This window comes from Calidris pugnax, unplaced genomic scaffold (assembly GCF_001431845.1).
Source record: "Calidris pugnax isolate Ruff unplaced genomic scaffold, ASM143184v1 scaffold13, whole genome shotgun sequence".
NCBI lineage: Eukaryota > Metazoa > Chordata > Aves > Charadriiformes > Scolopacidae > Calidris > Calidris pugnax.
Window position 1 is genome coordinate 13,985,323 of NW_015090810.1, and position 15,513 is coordinate 14,000,835.

A 15,513-nucleotide genomic window follows, 5' to 3' on the forward strand; every position below is an offset into this window, starting at 1 on the left:
AAACGTCCCTTGGGAAAAGGTGTTAACAAATGGTTTCAGTCACTTGGACAGAATAGATACTATCTATATGCATTATACGTTTCTCCATGAACTTAAAGATTGATTTGCTTTGCTTTTCTTAGACAGAGCTATCCAGGTATTCAGTGAAAAGTTTTGTTAAGAACATAAAAAAGAAAACCATTCCTATATTCCTACATGTGATCAGAAATATTTCAGCAGGAGTACTTAAAGTATATTTTGAATCAATTACAGACAATTAAAAGTGTGCTTATCAGTAATTGGTTCAAGCTGGTAGCCATTAAGTTTTTCTTCTAGTGGCTCAGCTATTCAAGTGATTACTTTTATTTGCTTTAGACTGGAATTTTCTGTCATTTACAAGCACCACATTAGTTATTAACTTTTATAACCTACGTGTTCGATTTACAGATATACAAGAACCTTAAGTTTTTCTCCAAATTTCACAAATTTGATTATCAATCTTAAATCTTAAAAAATAATGTGACTTTACTTTTTTCAACCTAGAACACCTCTATTAATCTTCATAACTCTATATAAGTATGCTGCTTTTCCAAAGCTGTTAAATGTTTTTTTGATCAATTGCAAAGATACAGCATTTGTAGGATCAGACATGATAAATAATTACAGGTGTAGAACAACAATGAATATAATTAAAAGAACTACTGAAACAATTCAGCTTGTTCATTGTGTTGCTGTATAATTCATAGAAACTTAACAGAGGGTCTAAACTCATGAAGTCATTAAGTCCTGAAATGTTTTTCTCCATGCAATTCTAAAAAAAATATGTAAACACTTTGATACATAAAAAATAATAAAATAATTAAAGGAATTAAAAAGGGCACTCATTAACCATATTAGGGAACATGAAATGTTCTTATTATCAGACTGAGTATTGCTAATGTAAACGCTGCCTCACTGCAACAATGATTTCAAATAATTTTGTTATATTTTAGAAAAAGCAATTAAGATTTAATGTACAACCTGATTATTCATTCATGAGGCTTGATTAAATCCGATTTTTATTTTAATTCCTTTGTGACACAAAGAACTTAGCCAGTAGACCATGGAGAGTTATTTTATGCACTCTTCCCAGACAATCCATGCAATAAAGCTGGAAAAGAGTTTATTAAAAAAAAATAATATCCAAACAAGTAGAAAATCCAACCCTTTAACACAATTATAAAATGATGGAAAGAAGTTTCTTCATTGATGAGATTTCTGCTATTTATGTTTCAAAACCTCTGTTAGTCATGAATCTTTGTCTGCAGTATCGGTTTGTAGCAAATACTAAACAGAATCCCAACGCACACATGTAAATCTATTCTCATTGAGAAAACACAGCCATACATTTTTAATAGTAAACACACTCAGTTAAAAACTGCTCTATTTTATACTAGTATTAAAGACAAAAGCTTTGAAAGACAAATTATTCAATACTCTCTCCTCACCATAAACAATAAACACCCACAAATTTGTAACAGTCTGCTGAATGTGTAAAGAGAAACTTGTTAGATTTATTTTCAGGATTTTTTGTTTCTTATTATTCTACTGCAGCTCTTCGCTACCTGACTTTTTGCATGAAAAGTCTTACTGCATCTATGATTTTCTGTCATAAAAACGCCAACACACAGAAGCATCTCCCCATTTTTCACTAGAACTTTTATTAAAATCTGACATCAGCTCTAGATTGCTAAAGACAATATATTATAAAACTTACACAGAATTTAAAAACTTTGGTCTGTTAGGATAAGTCAAATGATATTCACATGACAATTTCTTTCTTAAAATCTTACCTGAGAGTAAGATTCGGAGTGAATACAGAAGTTAAAGGAAACAGGAAAATCTGTAGCTTTCAAACATTCCAATGCATAGTACAATTCTAAGGGAGTACAGGTTATTATGCTTATTGAAATTCAGCACTATATGTTTGAAGGTCAGGTACTTTTCCATTGGTTTCAAATGTTACATAAATGTTACACAAGGGGACACTATTTTGCAGAATGGGAAGAATAAAGTAGTCAGAAATAACTGGAAAAATCATTAATTTAAAGTAAAACTTCTCTTCATTAAGGCATTTCATATTTTCCCTGAGAAATTTGGAGCAATTTAATTTTCAACTATCAAAGAGTTATTTTGGCAGTTTCTATCTAATATTTCAAGTTTTCTACAAAAGTATTTAAAAGCAAGTTATTAAATGAAATTATTATACATACAGACAACATGTATGTATACATACAACATTTCCTTTCTTATCCTGCCCCTCTCCAAATAGGCTGGAAACTTCAAAAGTTTGTCATACATACTAAGTGACTTCTATAAAAAAATAAGCTTTAAATAATCATGAATTGATTTTCTCTTCTAAAAATTTGTTCATGAAAACATAAATACTATTTCTGAATTCTGTATCCAAGTTACAACTGCTACCGTTTTAGGAATTTGAGAAAAGAATAATAATCTTGATCATGACATTTATTACATATAAATGAATGTGAAACACAGCAAGATGAACCATTTTTGTACAATCTGCCTTAAAATTTTACACAGTTCAGGTGGCTGTAATGGCAAAAAGCTAAAAGTCAGACTCAAAATGTATGAACATACAGGGGTAACAATCTACTGAGAGAGCAAGAGTACATCAAATGTGAACAGTAAATCATACTGAAGTTCAGAGTTATCTCACAGGAAGCAGCACACTAGTCAGTGCTCACAGGTGCATTGCATGGACTCTGACCCTGAGCTCAAGGAAGAAAAATATTTTAGTATACACGTAAAAATATATAAATGGTAGGCTATTAAAAAATAGGCTAGTTGGCAGAACAGTGGTGTAATGAGAACACGGGAATAAAAGGTTTCTGTGTGATTTATTACCAGCATCCTTTCTAAAATGAGATAAAATGCCTGGAGAGATACATAGGCTACACCCTGACCTTGCTGAGATATGTCATATGAACAGTAGAACCACAAAGCACATTCTCGAAGGAAATAAATAACATATTTATGATTTACTTGACTTCATTTACTAAAAAAACGATCAGCTAGTGTTATTGTCCTACTCTGAATAAAGGTACTTGGGAAAGTTAGTAAAACCATAATGCACTAAGAATTATTGATATATGTAATCCATAGCTGAGTTAGTATTACAAAAAAGACTTCTACATTAAGCCAGCGAAAAGTAAATATAAACTCTTGAACACATTTGTTTCTTTTCTTTTAATCAAGTGAGCAGTTATAGCAAAGAAAGAACACACAGAAAATTATCCACACAGAGAAACTGAGCCACTATGCAATTCTCAATTACCATCTAGCCCACCTGTCCTTCCTAGACTCATTGTAAATTTGATATCACGATTCAGTAATATTCTTTAATTTCTTTTGTAAATGTATTAGCAATTTAACTATGATTAGAATTTATGCTTTAGTGCCAGGTTGGGATCCTTTGGTACAGCTAAGTTACAACCATTACACATAAATACAACTCAAACTGAAATGAAGCACTCAATATTTTTGGGTTCTTGATACCAAGTGTAGTCAGATTAGATTGTGTCAAAACTATGAAATTAAGATATTAACATAAATTAAGCATGAAATATTGCTAGAAGCATCATCTCTGACTTCCCAGAAAACTGTATATATAAGAACTGAACTATTGTGTTGTAATACTGTAACCACCAAGGCTTAGAACTATAGAAATATTTGCACAAAATTCTTAACATTTTATTAGGGATTGTTTGGTTTTTGTTGTTGGTTTTGGTTTGGTTTTGATGTTTGGTTTTGTTTTTTTTAAATGAGGTATTTCTAACTTATTTTTCTAGTTCACATTTCAATTTCAGATTTATACTTTACATTAAACATCAAAGTTCAAAAATCAGCACCTTTCTTTATGCTTAATGCTACTTCTCCAAAACAATGTTAAGGAAGCTTCCCTCTCAGTGCACATTGTTATGACCAGCTGACTATGAGAGCAGGGGTACAGTACACTACTGACATTCCAGACAGAGATTCTCATTTCCAGCATGTCAAAACAAGTGCAGAGTAAAATATGTGGATATTTTTGTTGGCATTTGGTTTCCAGATGACTGAGCTGGACCTCACAAAAATCAGCAACAACCTTTACTTAATGGAGCTTGTTTTTATGCATTTGTGTTATGCACTGGCACAGTTATTCAGATACTGAGATCTGAATCGAGTATTGTCATAATCTGTATTTGAGAAGACAGCAATTTTCCTTTTACATTATCTGACTTCTAACAAAGTCAAAATTCCATGAAACTATTCCCATTATATCAAAAAACATCTGATAAATTCTTGTCTGTCCTAAAAACAGAACCACCACCACTGACCAAAAAAAAAAAGCAGCAAGAAAATCAGACAGAAAGAGAGAATAAGCTGTTACTATCCACTTGCTGCCAGAACACCACCGGTACAGAAGCAGAGTAATCAGCAAGCTTATATCATAATTTATACCCTGAAGTGCTAAAATTACAGCTGAACTTAAATCCCAACCATTCTAGATGTTACAGAAGTGTATAATAAGGAGTATTTCATAGTCTAAAAAGACAAGAAATTAGAATCATAGAATCATAGAATGGTTAGAGTTGGAAGGGACCTGAAAGATCATCTAGTTCCAACCCCATTGCCATGGGCAGGGACACCTCCCACTAGAGCAGGTTGCTCAAGGCCACATCCAGCCTGGCCTTGAACACCTCCAGGGATGGGGCATCCACAACTTCCCTGGGCAACCTGTTCCAGTGTCTCACCACCCTCATAGTAAAAAATTTCTTCATGAGATCTAATCTGAATCTTTTTTCTTCCAATTTAAAACCGTTTCCCCTTGTCCTATCATTACCCTTGGATATTAGGAAAAATTTCTTCACAGAAAGGGTTATCAAGCATTGGAACAGGCTCCCCAGGGAAGTGGTTGAGTTTAAATACCCTGGGGGTATTTAAAAGAGGAGTAGACATGGTACTTAGGGACATGGTTGGTGGTGCTTTTGGCGGTGTTAGGTTAATGGTTGGACTTGATGATCTTTATGGTCTTTTCCAACGTAAATGATTCTATGGATTTTTTTTTCTTTGAGCAGCACCACTGTTTGCCTGTATTTTCTCTTAACATTTGTACATCTGACCCTAAAAACAGCATTTCAACATTTTGGATTCGAAACACAGATGCAGAATAGAAAAAAATAAAACCAAATTCTTTCACTATAACTATTGTAGCAAACTGCAATGCAATTCAATGCGTAGTTCATCTTCACTTAATCCACCTGTTTTAACATCAACAGTGAGGCACAATTGTTAGTGTCACCTATATCCATTTCAAATGCCTAAACTGAATTTTCAGATTTTCTTTTGCTTTTGTCTGCACTCTCCAGGCGTTGTTGTAGCTTTTGAATCTAATTTTGCAAAACATCAAGCTGAAAATAAAGACTGATTTTCAAATATGCTAAGCACATTTTTACTTTGATGTCAGAATGCAAAATAACATTCAAGAATATTTGAAGCTGTTTTCTATACCTGTACATGTCTCACTTTCTAATATTTTTAACTTCAAAGAGTAGTGTTCTGCTTTGCATACTTTAAACTAAAGTTGCCAGATTTTATTGCATGTGTATCATTTTACTGTATATTCTAGACTATACTCAAAACTGCCATTGTCTTAGCTACCTTGGAATTCTTCCATTAAAATGTTATGTGACACTTTATAGACAACAGGACGTTACATACAACTTGCCTTCTAATCAAAGACAAGGACATTTCTTTATCTTAATGTTTTTCTCCAGTTTGTGTGCTGCAGCCAATAAAATATATGTCACAAGACTGGAAACGCAATATAGTACAGAGATGGTTTAGAAATAGGCCACATATAACTTTCATTCCAGCACTGTAATTTGAGACCTATGAAACTTCTGCAAAGAAAATTAATAATTTTTTTATAAATAACTAACTGATGTTTGACCAGTACTTTGGTAAAAGCTACACCAAAACCAGTTCTGAGCTAGAACTGATTTCAGCTCTCCATGGTTTTGTGTACTTGCAGAAAATTATTTATGGACTGAGGCATGTATTCTTACTCTCGAGAACAAAAATCAGTCTCAAAGGGAGAAGCAAATACAATGTGGCAATTAAGTTTCTAAAAGGCATAACCTGGGGGATCAAAATCTTCCATTTACAATTCTGAAAATAATTTTGAGTGTATTCATGTGCATGCATACCTATAATGGTAAGATTTAATAACTTAACATAGAGGAAAAGCTTTTAATGAGATAATTGCCATGGCTCAGAAACAGTTCTTATTCAGGACCTTCTTTGCAATTGGTATCAAGGCACTTGTAAAATATTCTGATTCTTTTGTAGACAAAGGCAGCAAAAGAACACAATGATTGGCATCCTGAATTATTTCTTGTTGACTAACAATATGTCATTTTGTCCAAGATTATTCAAAAGCATTTCATAATTTGTCATATTACATAAAGTGTCATAAATTACAATTTTTGAAAACATGTTTTATTGAATATAAATATTTCAAAATGTTCCAGAGCCAATTCTTGATCTGTTTTTTTTTTGTTTGTTTTACTATTATTTAGGTGTTTGTTTGATGGTTTGTTTGTTTTTAAACAATTTATTATTTAAAAAATTGCATTAGGGTTGGCAGAATCTCACACTGTTGAAGAAACCAGACTTCTTTTTAGGAAAAGTCAGACTGTATAAATAACAACGAGCTTTTAGAAGTTGTCATACCACCTTTCTATAACAGCAGCTGATTCCTGCCACTAGGAACAGCTTTCATGACAACATTAGCTTTCTAAATCCTGTCAAATTTGTTGCATTGTATTGTAGGAACTAATCTTAAGAACTGAATAAAGATATCCTTTCTATAACAGGATATAATGAAAAAAACATAATTTATACACTGTAGACAAATAAGTCCATCAAATATAAGCCACATGTATGAATCTGGTGAAAGCTAAGACAATGTTAGGTCATCAGTTGAAAGTGCATTCACTCTTCCTTGAGTGAGTTCTGGCTCTTGCTGCAAGTGTTGTATGTGTTTCTTCCTGCTTAAATAAGACATTTAAGCCTATTGTGCACAGTCAGAATGAAATAAAATAATCTTTTTGTTCAGTAGTTTTGAAAAAAGAAAGGACATACTGTGTAGTGGAGAGCTGGGGAATGTTATTTAAGGAAAGTCAGCCACAGAGGGAAGCTGCTCTGGAACCGGGTAGATCTTGGCACACAGGGGGCTTCTCCTGAGGCAGGGAAATTCCAGGGAAGCAGAGGGACCTGCCAGAAGCTGGCAGATCTTATGGGAGATGCTAATGAGTCCTGGGCATTGCCAGAGCCACAACCACCCCACACCTATAAAGAGCAGTCTGGGGAGTGTGAGCTACCAGGAGCCTGGTGCTCAGAGTGGGCAAACAAGGTGTGGGGCATTAGCCAGGGCCTGGTGCAGCAGTTTGTGTGGCATAGCGTGCAGAAAGGGCACAGTCACCCTACCAGCTCAAGAGGTCTCTGCCACAATGGTGGGCACTTGCCTCAAGATTTAAAACCAGTGTTTCTACAGAAAAAGCCCCTGAAATGTCTGACACTTCCACCAGGTGGAGCTGGTAAGGAAGGAGACTCCAGTACAGACAGTAGGTTGCAAGGAATGCCCAGACGTTGCACAGGTTGATGATCTGTTGCGTCAGGTGGCCAAGTTGCAGGAAATAATTAAAAGGCTGCACAGTATTAGAGGGGCCAAGGCAGAGATAGATAAGTGGTTTCAGAACCATCCTTCTGTGGCAGACACCACAGAGAATGAGGCACCTTAGACCCTGGTCACCCACAAAAGCAGGACTCTGCTTTAGTCTCCATCCTTCAACATTATAAATGAAAAAACATGTATGAAGCTTTAACAGCTGCAGACACCCGTGAGCAAGTCCCTTTCAACCTGATATTCTATGATTCTATGAAATCGTCAAAAAGTACTTGGTTACAAGCTATATATAGCAGAATATAAATACAGAAGAACTGCATTTAACAGAGCACTCAAAAATCAATGGGAAGAGAGATTGGCAGTTTTGCTTAATGTGTTTCTGTATATACCTCTTGGGCCAATCTGGGACATGAAGAGAGAATACTATTTCCATGATGATTTTTTAAATTATTTTGCCTACAAGCAGTAGGCACACAGCATTCTTTAAGTTTTCAGCTACATATAGTAGTTTTGTCTGGCTTCATTTCCAAGTAAAGAGCAGCCTCACTTTTAGGTTTTGCCCAAACATGAATAGGTCCCTAGAAACCGAGTGCAAAAGAAAAAATGCTGAGTATGCAATAATTATACAGGTGATTTCTGCACACAAGCATTAATAACTCTTTCTTGTCATGTTACTTGTGTGCATATCCTAGAGCTAATCTATAAATCACTTTTTTCACAAGGGAACTAAATCCTGATAATAAAGTTCGTCGTCAGAACCTGACAGAAATAAGAGTGTAACAGGCATACTAGTAACTACAAAGCAAGCAATTTTCTACAAGATACTGAAGAAAACTGATGATGTTAACTGATAATAATAAAGTAGTACTTCTTGTTCTCAAGAATCAAAAACAATAAACAGCTTCTGAATGTGAGAGAAAGGAAACATTTATGCTATTCTGTAGGTTTCTCAGAAAAGTGAAAATTATTTATTTAAAAGGAAAACAAATTAAATAAACATGGGCAACCTAGACTTTAAAACAAAGGAATGTTTTTCTAAGAACAATTCACAACAGTGTTTGGGCTGTTAGCAGTTTACATGGTATGGTATTCACTGGACTTAAACTGGAGGGAGCACAAAACAGACTCAGCCTAATCACTTTGATGCCCTCCCATTTCTTGTCTATATGTAATGGACAAGTTTTCAGTTGTAAAGATCATAGGCTTTTGTCTTCATTTCTCAAATTACCTCCCAACAATTAGCAGAATGATTCATCTGCCTCTCCAAGTGTGCATAAATGTTACTGGCAATAACTTGTGACACTAGTGACAATGGCTAACATGCTGACAGAGGGAGAAGTCAATCATTGCCTTCAATTTAAGAGTTTTCAGTGTACAAGAGAATTCCTTCTACACAAGGTACATAGGGAGTTTCATTGTATACAAAATATACTAAATAGCTCATTTCATCCAAAGTATGTCTGCATCATTTCTTACAAGTTCTATTCACACTGGAATAACTTCATCGTCTTATCTGTGAGGATCTAACTATCATTACAGAAAGTTTATTGCGAACAAAAGCCACAAAAATGAGCCGTGTAAGCATAGTCCCTAAGAAATAATAAAACATGTCCCAGCCAGATGGTTTAGTCACAGTAAAGGAGTCAAGAGAATAAAGCTCTTTAAAAGTGGAGTAATTAAGAAAGCTAAAGATATGTAACTATCTTTCCTAATCATGACCTCTGAAATCCCTGAAGTTATGCTGTGAATTTCTGAGCAGTTTCAGATAAATGGGTTCAATGGATATGCTACATATAACTTAATTCCCTTACTACAGTGAATCTTCAGCTGCAAGGAAAGGAATGTAGCCACTCTCAATTTCTCCATAAGATCATATGTAGAACTACACAAATTTACATTGATTGTTCAACTAAAAATAAAAGTTAAACCTGGGGACTTTTGGTGGGGTACATACTTTATGATTTGTAATGATGGATGATGTTAAGAGGGTAAGAATTTAAAAAAGCATTTAAATACTCAGAAACTGCAAGCTGATACAGAAACTGTAACAGCTGATAAGTACTCCAATGTGACGGACGCTAAATCACTTGGAATATTTATTGGAAGTATAAGCCTTCAAATCCAAAAATCATAGATTTCAGTATACTTTCATGAGAACACAGAAAGATGAGAAGAGAGGAATGTTATTGTTGATTAATTTAATTTAAAACTAAGGTTATTTTTACAGTCAAATACTGAAGATTTAATAGTTTTTGGGGATTCTGAAAAGGATGTTTCTAAGATACCTAGTAGCTATGAGATCAAGGCTCTCACGAAGTCTAGAATTAGTCCTAGTAAGATTTTTAATCATTATATCTACTTTTTCAAGTACTTTGTTAGCCTCTGCTTAAATGTGTAATTTTTCTGCACAGAGATATTAATTTCATGTACTCTCATTTCTTTATATGATTTAATGTGGATATTGCTTTCCTGTCATATTTTAGGCTAGACCTTGCAGCAGAATTTTCTTATCTTGCATCTGTTGTTCCTAACCACAATTATGAAAGGAGTAAAGCAAGCCACTAGGAATGTATTTTGGAACATAATACTACTTTGTTAATGAAAGGTATTTTGGTTTGTTTTCTATGCTTTTTTGGGGGGGAGGAGGGTATGTGTTTGGGGTTTTTTTCCAGATGAAATAAATGTTACTTTATGGTAAGATGATTTATTTAAGTTGCTCTACAAAGTACAGCATCCTTTTAATTCAGTTGGATGGCAGGACTGGAAGTGGTGGCTGTTACAGGGGTAATGCATTTGACATTATATAAATGGAGGTCCCAAACAGACTTTAATTAAATTAAAAGTGTAGTAAAATAATTAGACTCTAAGATCTTCAAGACCTGCACTGTGTTTAGTTCTGTGTAGACAGATTCTTAGCAATAATATGAGCATGAGTATGCTGCATTGCTACAAATAGAAAATACTGGTTTAACTATAGAAAAATATAATCTATAGAACCCATAAAACAGAAATACAGGTTCCTCATATATGAAGGCTGCTTAGCAATGTAGGGAATGAAAAATACTGAACTGAACTGAAACTGTACATAACTGTAGTTATGTAGAGTGTAATTACCCAGTTTGGAAGGAGGCCAGAGAAACACAAGGCAAATTCTGCCATCTGTTACAGTCATATAATCTCACTAAAATCACCGGCCAGAGTTTGGCTCAACATTGGTTAAACCCTTTGAGTCAGGGGACTTAATCACTGCAAGTGGTCAAGACCTTGGATCTATGCCTCTTTTCAAGAAGGAGTGGGCATTTGATAGATTATCTTTAAAGAGCGGATGCTCATAGAAACCCTCTCAAACTTCCAAACATTAAGAAAATTCTATTGCCATACATATGATTTAGAGCATGATCTGCCAGTCTGGAGGTGTTGAGGATGAGAACCTGGTATGACATCTGAAATGAGCTATATTTTAGACTGATAATACTTCTTTCACAGAATTATAATTCTGAAAGAAAAGTCATGTTTTATTTCTGAATTGGTTTTGTCGCACGGTTTGTACCCAGTTGAAATGGCAAGTTGTAAAAAAAACAGTGTATCAGAAAAGATCTGACACAGATCTTTTTTAAAGAGTGTCAATTCAAAGCAGGGAGAAACAACTCTCTTGTGACTCTCTTAACATCACAACGCCTCAGTGGCAGAACTAGAATGAGAATTCAAGGTTTCTGAACCTTAATTTGGTGCTCTATCATCTGTTGCATACCAGTGCCATCAATGACCTGAAATGTCCCTTAGAAATTTTTATGACATTTATCTAAAACATAATTTAATGAAAATATTTGATTAATCTTACTTCTAATGTATCTCTAAAGTTTCTTTTCCCTCTTAAGCTTCTTGTCTTTCACTCTGTCAAGAGAATTCATACTCTATTAAAGCACTCAGGGTTCAACAAATGGAAGACATTTTAATTCCAAATAGACAAAAGTAGCCCTTCTTATGGGAAAGCCTTTCGGAAAGGGGATGGACCTGCTTTTTCAATATAATAACTGTTCAGACCATGTTGGCAAGCTTATTTTAAGTCTTCACCCAACCAACCATAAAAAAATAATCTAAAATTCTACATATACAACAGTGCACTATTATTGCACACACCCAAATAATGTCTGTGTTTGAAATAGTGAAGTAACTTGATAAACTGTATATACCACAGTGAGTATACATTAAACCAGTCTGCCTTATGGCAACTGTTGAATAGAAATAAATACACTGAGCCAGTTTTCTTGTTAATATTTGTCTTAAAATTTAAGGGGTATAAGATTGCAATGGCCTTCAAGTCAGCGTTAAGAAAAAAATATAAATCTGGTAGGGTTACTCAGACAATATTAAGCTAAATATGATGGGTGTTATTCCTTGAGGTATGAAAGACGTTATTACTTATTTTCAGGAAAAGCATTTAAGAACAGAAACAGTGCCAATTCATTTTTTTCACCCATAATAATATCTGACTCTAGAATATAAACAATTTATTTGTTCTCTTCCAGATAAAGACATCTTTTTTTTTTTCTTACTTTGCAGGAACAATATTGCTCCTATGAGCTTTGTGGATGGCCAAATATTCTGCTGACAAAATTGTTTACTAAAATCAAATGCTGCTAGTAGTGCTTAAGACCACTCAGTTTCTTATGCTTGGATATCATCTTGTAAATTCTTTCCCCCTTATAATAATCAAGTATGTGCAGAAAAGTTCCTGCTGAACTTGTTATGCAGACTTAAAAGTCATTTGGAACACTGCAGAAGAGAAATGGGAAAAAAGTTTAACAATTTACTCTCTCAAACTAGTCTGAGAACTTTGGTTCCTCCCAAATAAATGCTAGCATGATATTGCACATTTAACTTCTCATCAGAATTCACCAGCTTTCTCAACTACATGAGTTATGCATTAGAGAATATTGTGAGATGTTGGGGCCATTATCATGTTTGTTCTTTATCAGCACAAGTAACATACATAAATCTGCTGGATTGAAACAATTCACCTGTTTTTGGACAATTATCACACATTTAATGGCATATTAGTGCACTCCATGATCCTACTAAGAAGAAATATAGGAAAAAAAAAGAACATTTTACTCCTATTATAGACTTTTTTACTTCAAAGTTATAGAAAATGACATTTGCTCCCAGTGATGAATCAACTAGATCAGTCACACAGACTCACTCCAGTATAAATATTGCAGTATAGCAAATATAATCTAAACTAATCCCTCAAATACCGTCCATATGCTTCTTCTAGATATCTTAACCATAAAAAATAACCAATACAACTTTCTGAAGGCACGTATAGTAAGGATAGGTCTCTTCTAAACAATTTAAAAGGTAAGTATGAAGAATTTTTTTTAGCTCCAAACTCTTAACTTATCTTTATGGCAAGTTCAGCTGATCAGAAAGTAACCATTAATCTTTCTGTTACTTCTACAGTATTTTTAATATTGGTTTTTTCCTTCTACATTATTGTACTGGTTTTTTTTCTTTTGTTCTTCCTCTTTTTTTACTGCTCAATAGTACTAAGATGGAGCGACAAGGTATTTTCTCCAACCCTTCTTCAGAAGCAGCACATCTTTTCACTCTAGACAGTCTAAAGAATCCTTAAAATAGCTTTCGTAAACCTAGAAAAGTGTATTAACAAGCATGGTTGTATTATGATGTTTCTAAACTACACAGTTTAACACCCATAAAATATGAAAAAGATTTACAGATTAGGCAAATTCTTATCAAAACTTTCATCTATTTGCCATTTGACAGTAAAATGATTTTTCTAGTGATTAATTTTCAGACCTCTTCTTCCACTTGTACTTGATTTTAGTTGGACTTGATGATGTCAGGACTCAAAGGTCCCTTCCAACTATGAATATTCTGTGATTCTGTGATTTTGATGGCAGATACAAATTTTGAAATAGAAAGGCAGCGAGCACTTCAAGATCCCTTTTTTTTTTTCGGTCACTAAGTTGTCTTTCCCATTCATCAGTGGGTGTTGAATGGGAGCTGCTACAATCCCATCTTGCTATTCTTCACATTCCTTTCCAGCTTTAGATCCTGATGGCCTTTTGCTTTCCTAATTTTATCTCTATGTGTCTGAGTTTTATGACTCTTCCTTTGTACACTTGGTCAATTTACACATTTGAATGCTTTATATTTCAGGTCATTAAGAAGGCTATGTGATCACACATCAAATTTTCCAGCCTTTCTGCACAAGGGGATGGTTTGTTTCTTAGTAGTCAGCAAGTTTTATCTAGAACTCAAGCAATTTCTCTCAGCATTCTTCCCTTTATGGTAGTTTACCAGAAAATTCTACCTTATAATTTCCCAGACAAGTTGAAATACAGTTTCCTAAGAGTCTGAACTCTTCTGCTCATCTTGGAAGACTTCCTGCAAATCCTGAATTCAGTCAGATCATAGTAGCCACAATCTGAGTTGCTCCATATGACCATAGTTGTCACTGATTTGGAGCAGCAGGTGAAGCAGAACATTACTTTTGTTTGGTCCTGAATCTGTTAGGTAAACAGTTCCCGGTGGAGGTGGAGACCCTGCCTTCTGCTGAAAGATGTCACAAGCTTCTACTATCAGAAAATGCATGTCCTCCTTTGCTCTTGTATTGACTCATTTGTACCTTCTTTTTTGTCCTCCTGAGCTTTAGGTACTTGTCTCTGAAGAATCCTTCAAAGGCTCTTCCAATCTCATGTTTGACATCCCTGAGATGGTGGGAACCTTCTCACCTCACAAAGCTCTCTCACTGGGTTCTCCAGTGAGAATATACAACATACCTCCCAAAGGTGAGGCTGCCAGCACCACCATTCCTGATCATGGCCCCAATATGGATAAGTAGGCACACCCTGAAGCCCAAATTTGCAGTAGTGACAGAAGCAGTGGATGCATTTGCCAGGGCATGGGATCGCTTTGTGTTAACTGCTCACCAGTATTGCTCTCCCTCCCTGAGCAGCACTTCTGAGTGATCCCCATCAGCTACACTGTTTTATTTCTGTCCGGACATCCTGATCAATGGATCTCCTTAGTGCCAGGTATAAAGGATGGTGGACATGAGTTCACTCCATCGTTCCACAAAATTCTGCACATAACAGAGAATCATTTGTGCTTTCTGTGGGGGTTTTTGTTTTTTATTTTGTTTGGTTTTTTGGTTTTGTTTTGATTATTTGTTTTTTTTGTTGGTGGTGGTTTGTGGTTTTTTTTTAAGCTTGTCACTGGTTAGCCTGCTGCACTTTTCCTCCTCACATCCTGTGAGCCAAAATAATTTGTATCTTTAGTGTGTCTTTTCCTTCTTGTTTATCTTTTGGAGTTATTATTATATCTAACAAACAAACTGTAATCAGTACCAAAATCTGAAAAGCATGAGTCATGATCCTGCTTAATAGGAGTTTTTTTGTCTCATTCAGAGGCTCCAAGGCTTCACCTTTATGCACTTTATCAGTCTGAACACGCTCTGTGCCAGTTGTTTCTCTGTTGCTGTACACCCAAGTCACTAATTACCGATACCACTTTGCAGTTCAATTATTTGGTTTTTTAATTCATTCTGTGCTGATCATACTTCAAAATATATTAATTTCATTGCTTTATCCTTCATCTGGGTTAATGTGGTTGAAACAAACAGTTTCCATATACTTCTCATCTATGAATATTGAAATAGCTCGATTATCATGATGTGTTATTTTAGCTATCTCTTTAGTTCTGATGCTAGCCTGCCATTCTGTAATTTCAAATCTGTCTTGATTAGTTGATGTCTGGCCTATCAAAAGAAAGGCCTG

The 15,513-nt window shown here is 34.8% G+C and overlaps 1 protein-coding gene across 1 annotated transcript in view; it reads right to left on the reverse strand.

Moving 5' to 3' along the window:
• Positions 1-15,513, reverse strand: part of CCDC102B (coiled-coil domain containing 102B) — a 145,367-nt gene that overhangs the window by 35,931 nt on the left and 93,923 nt on the right. The gene's annotated exons all lie outside the window — the stretch shown is intronic.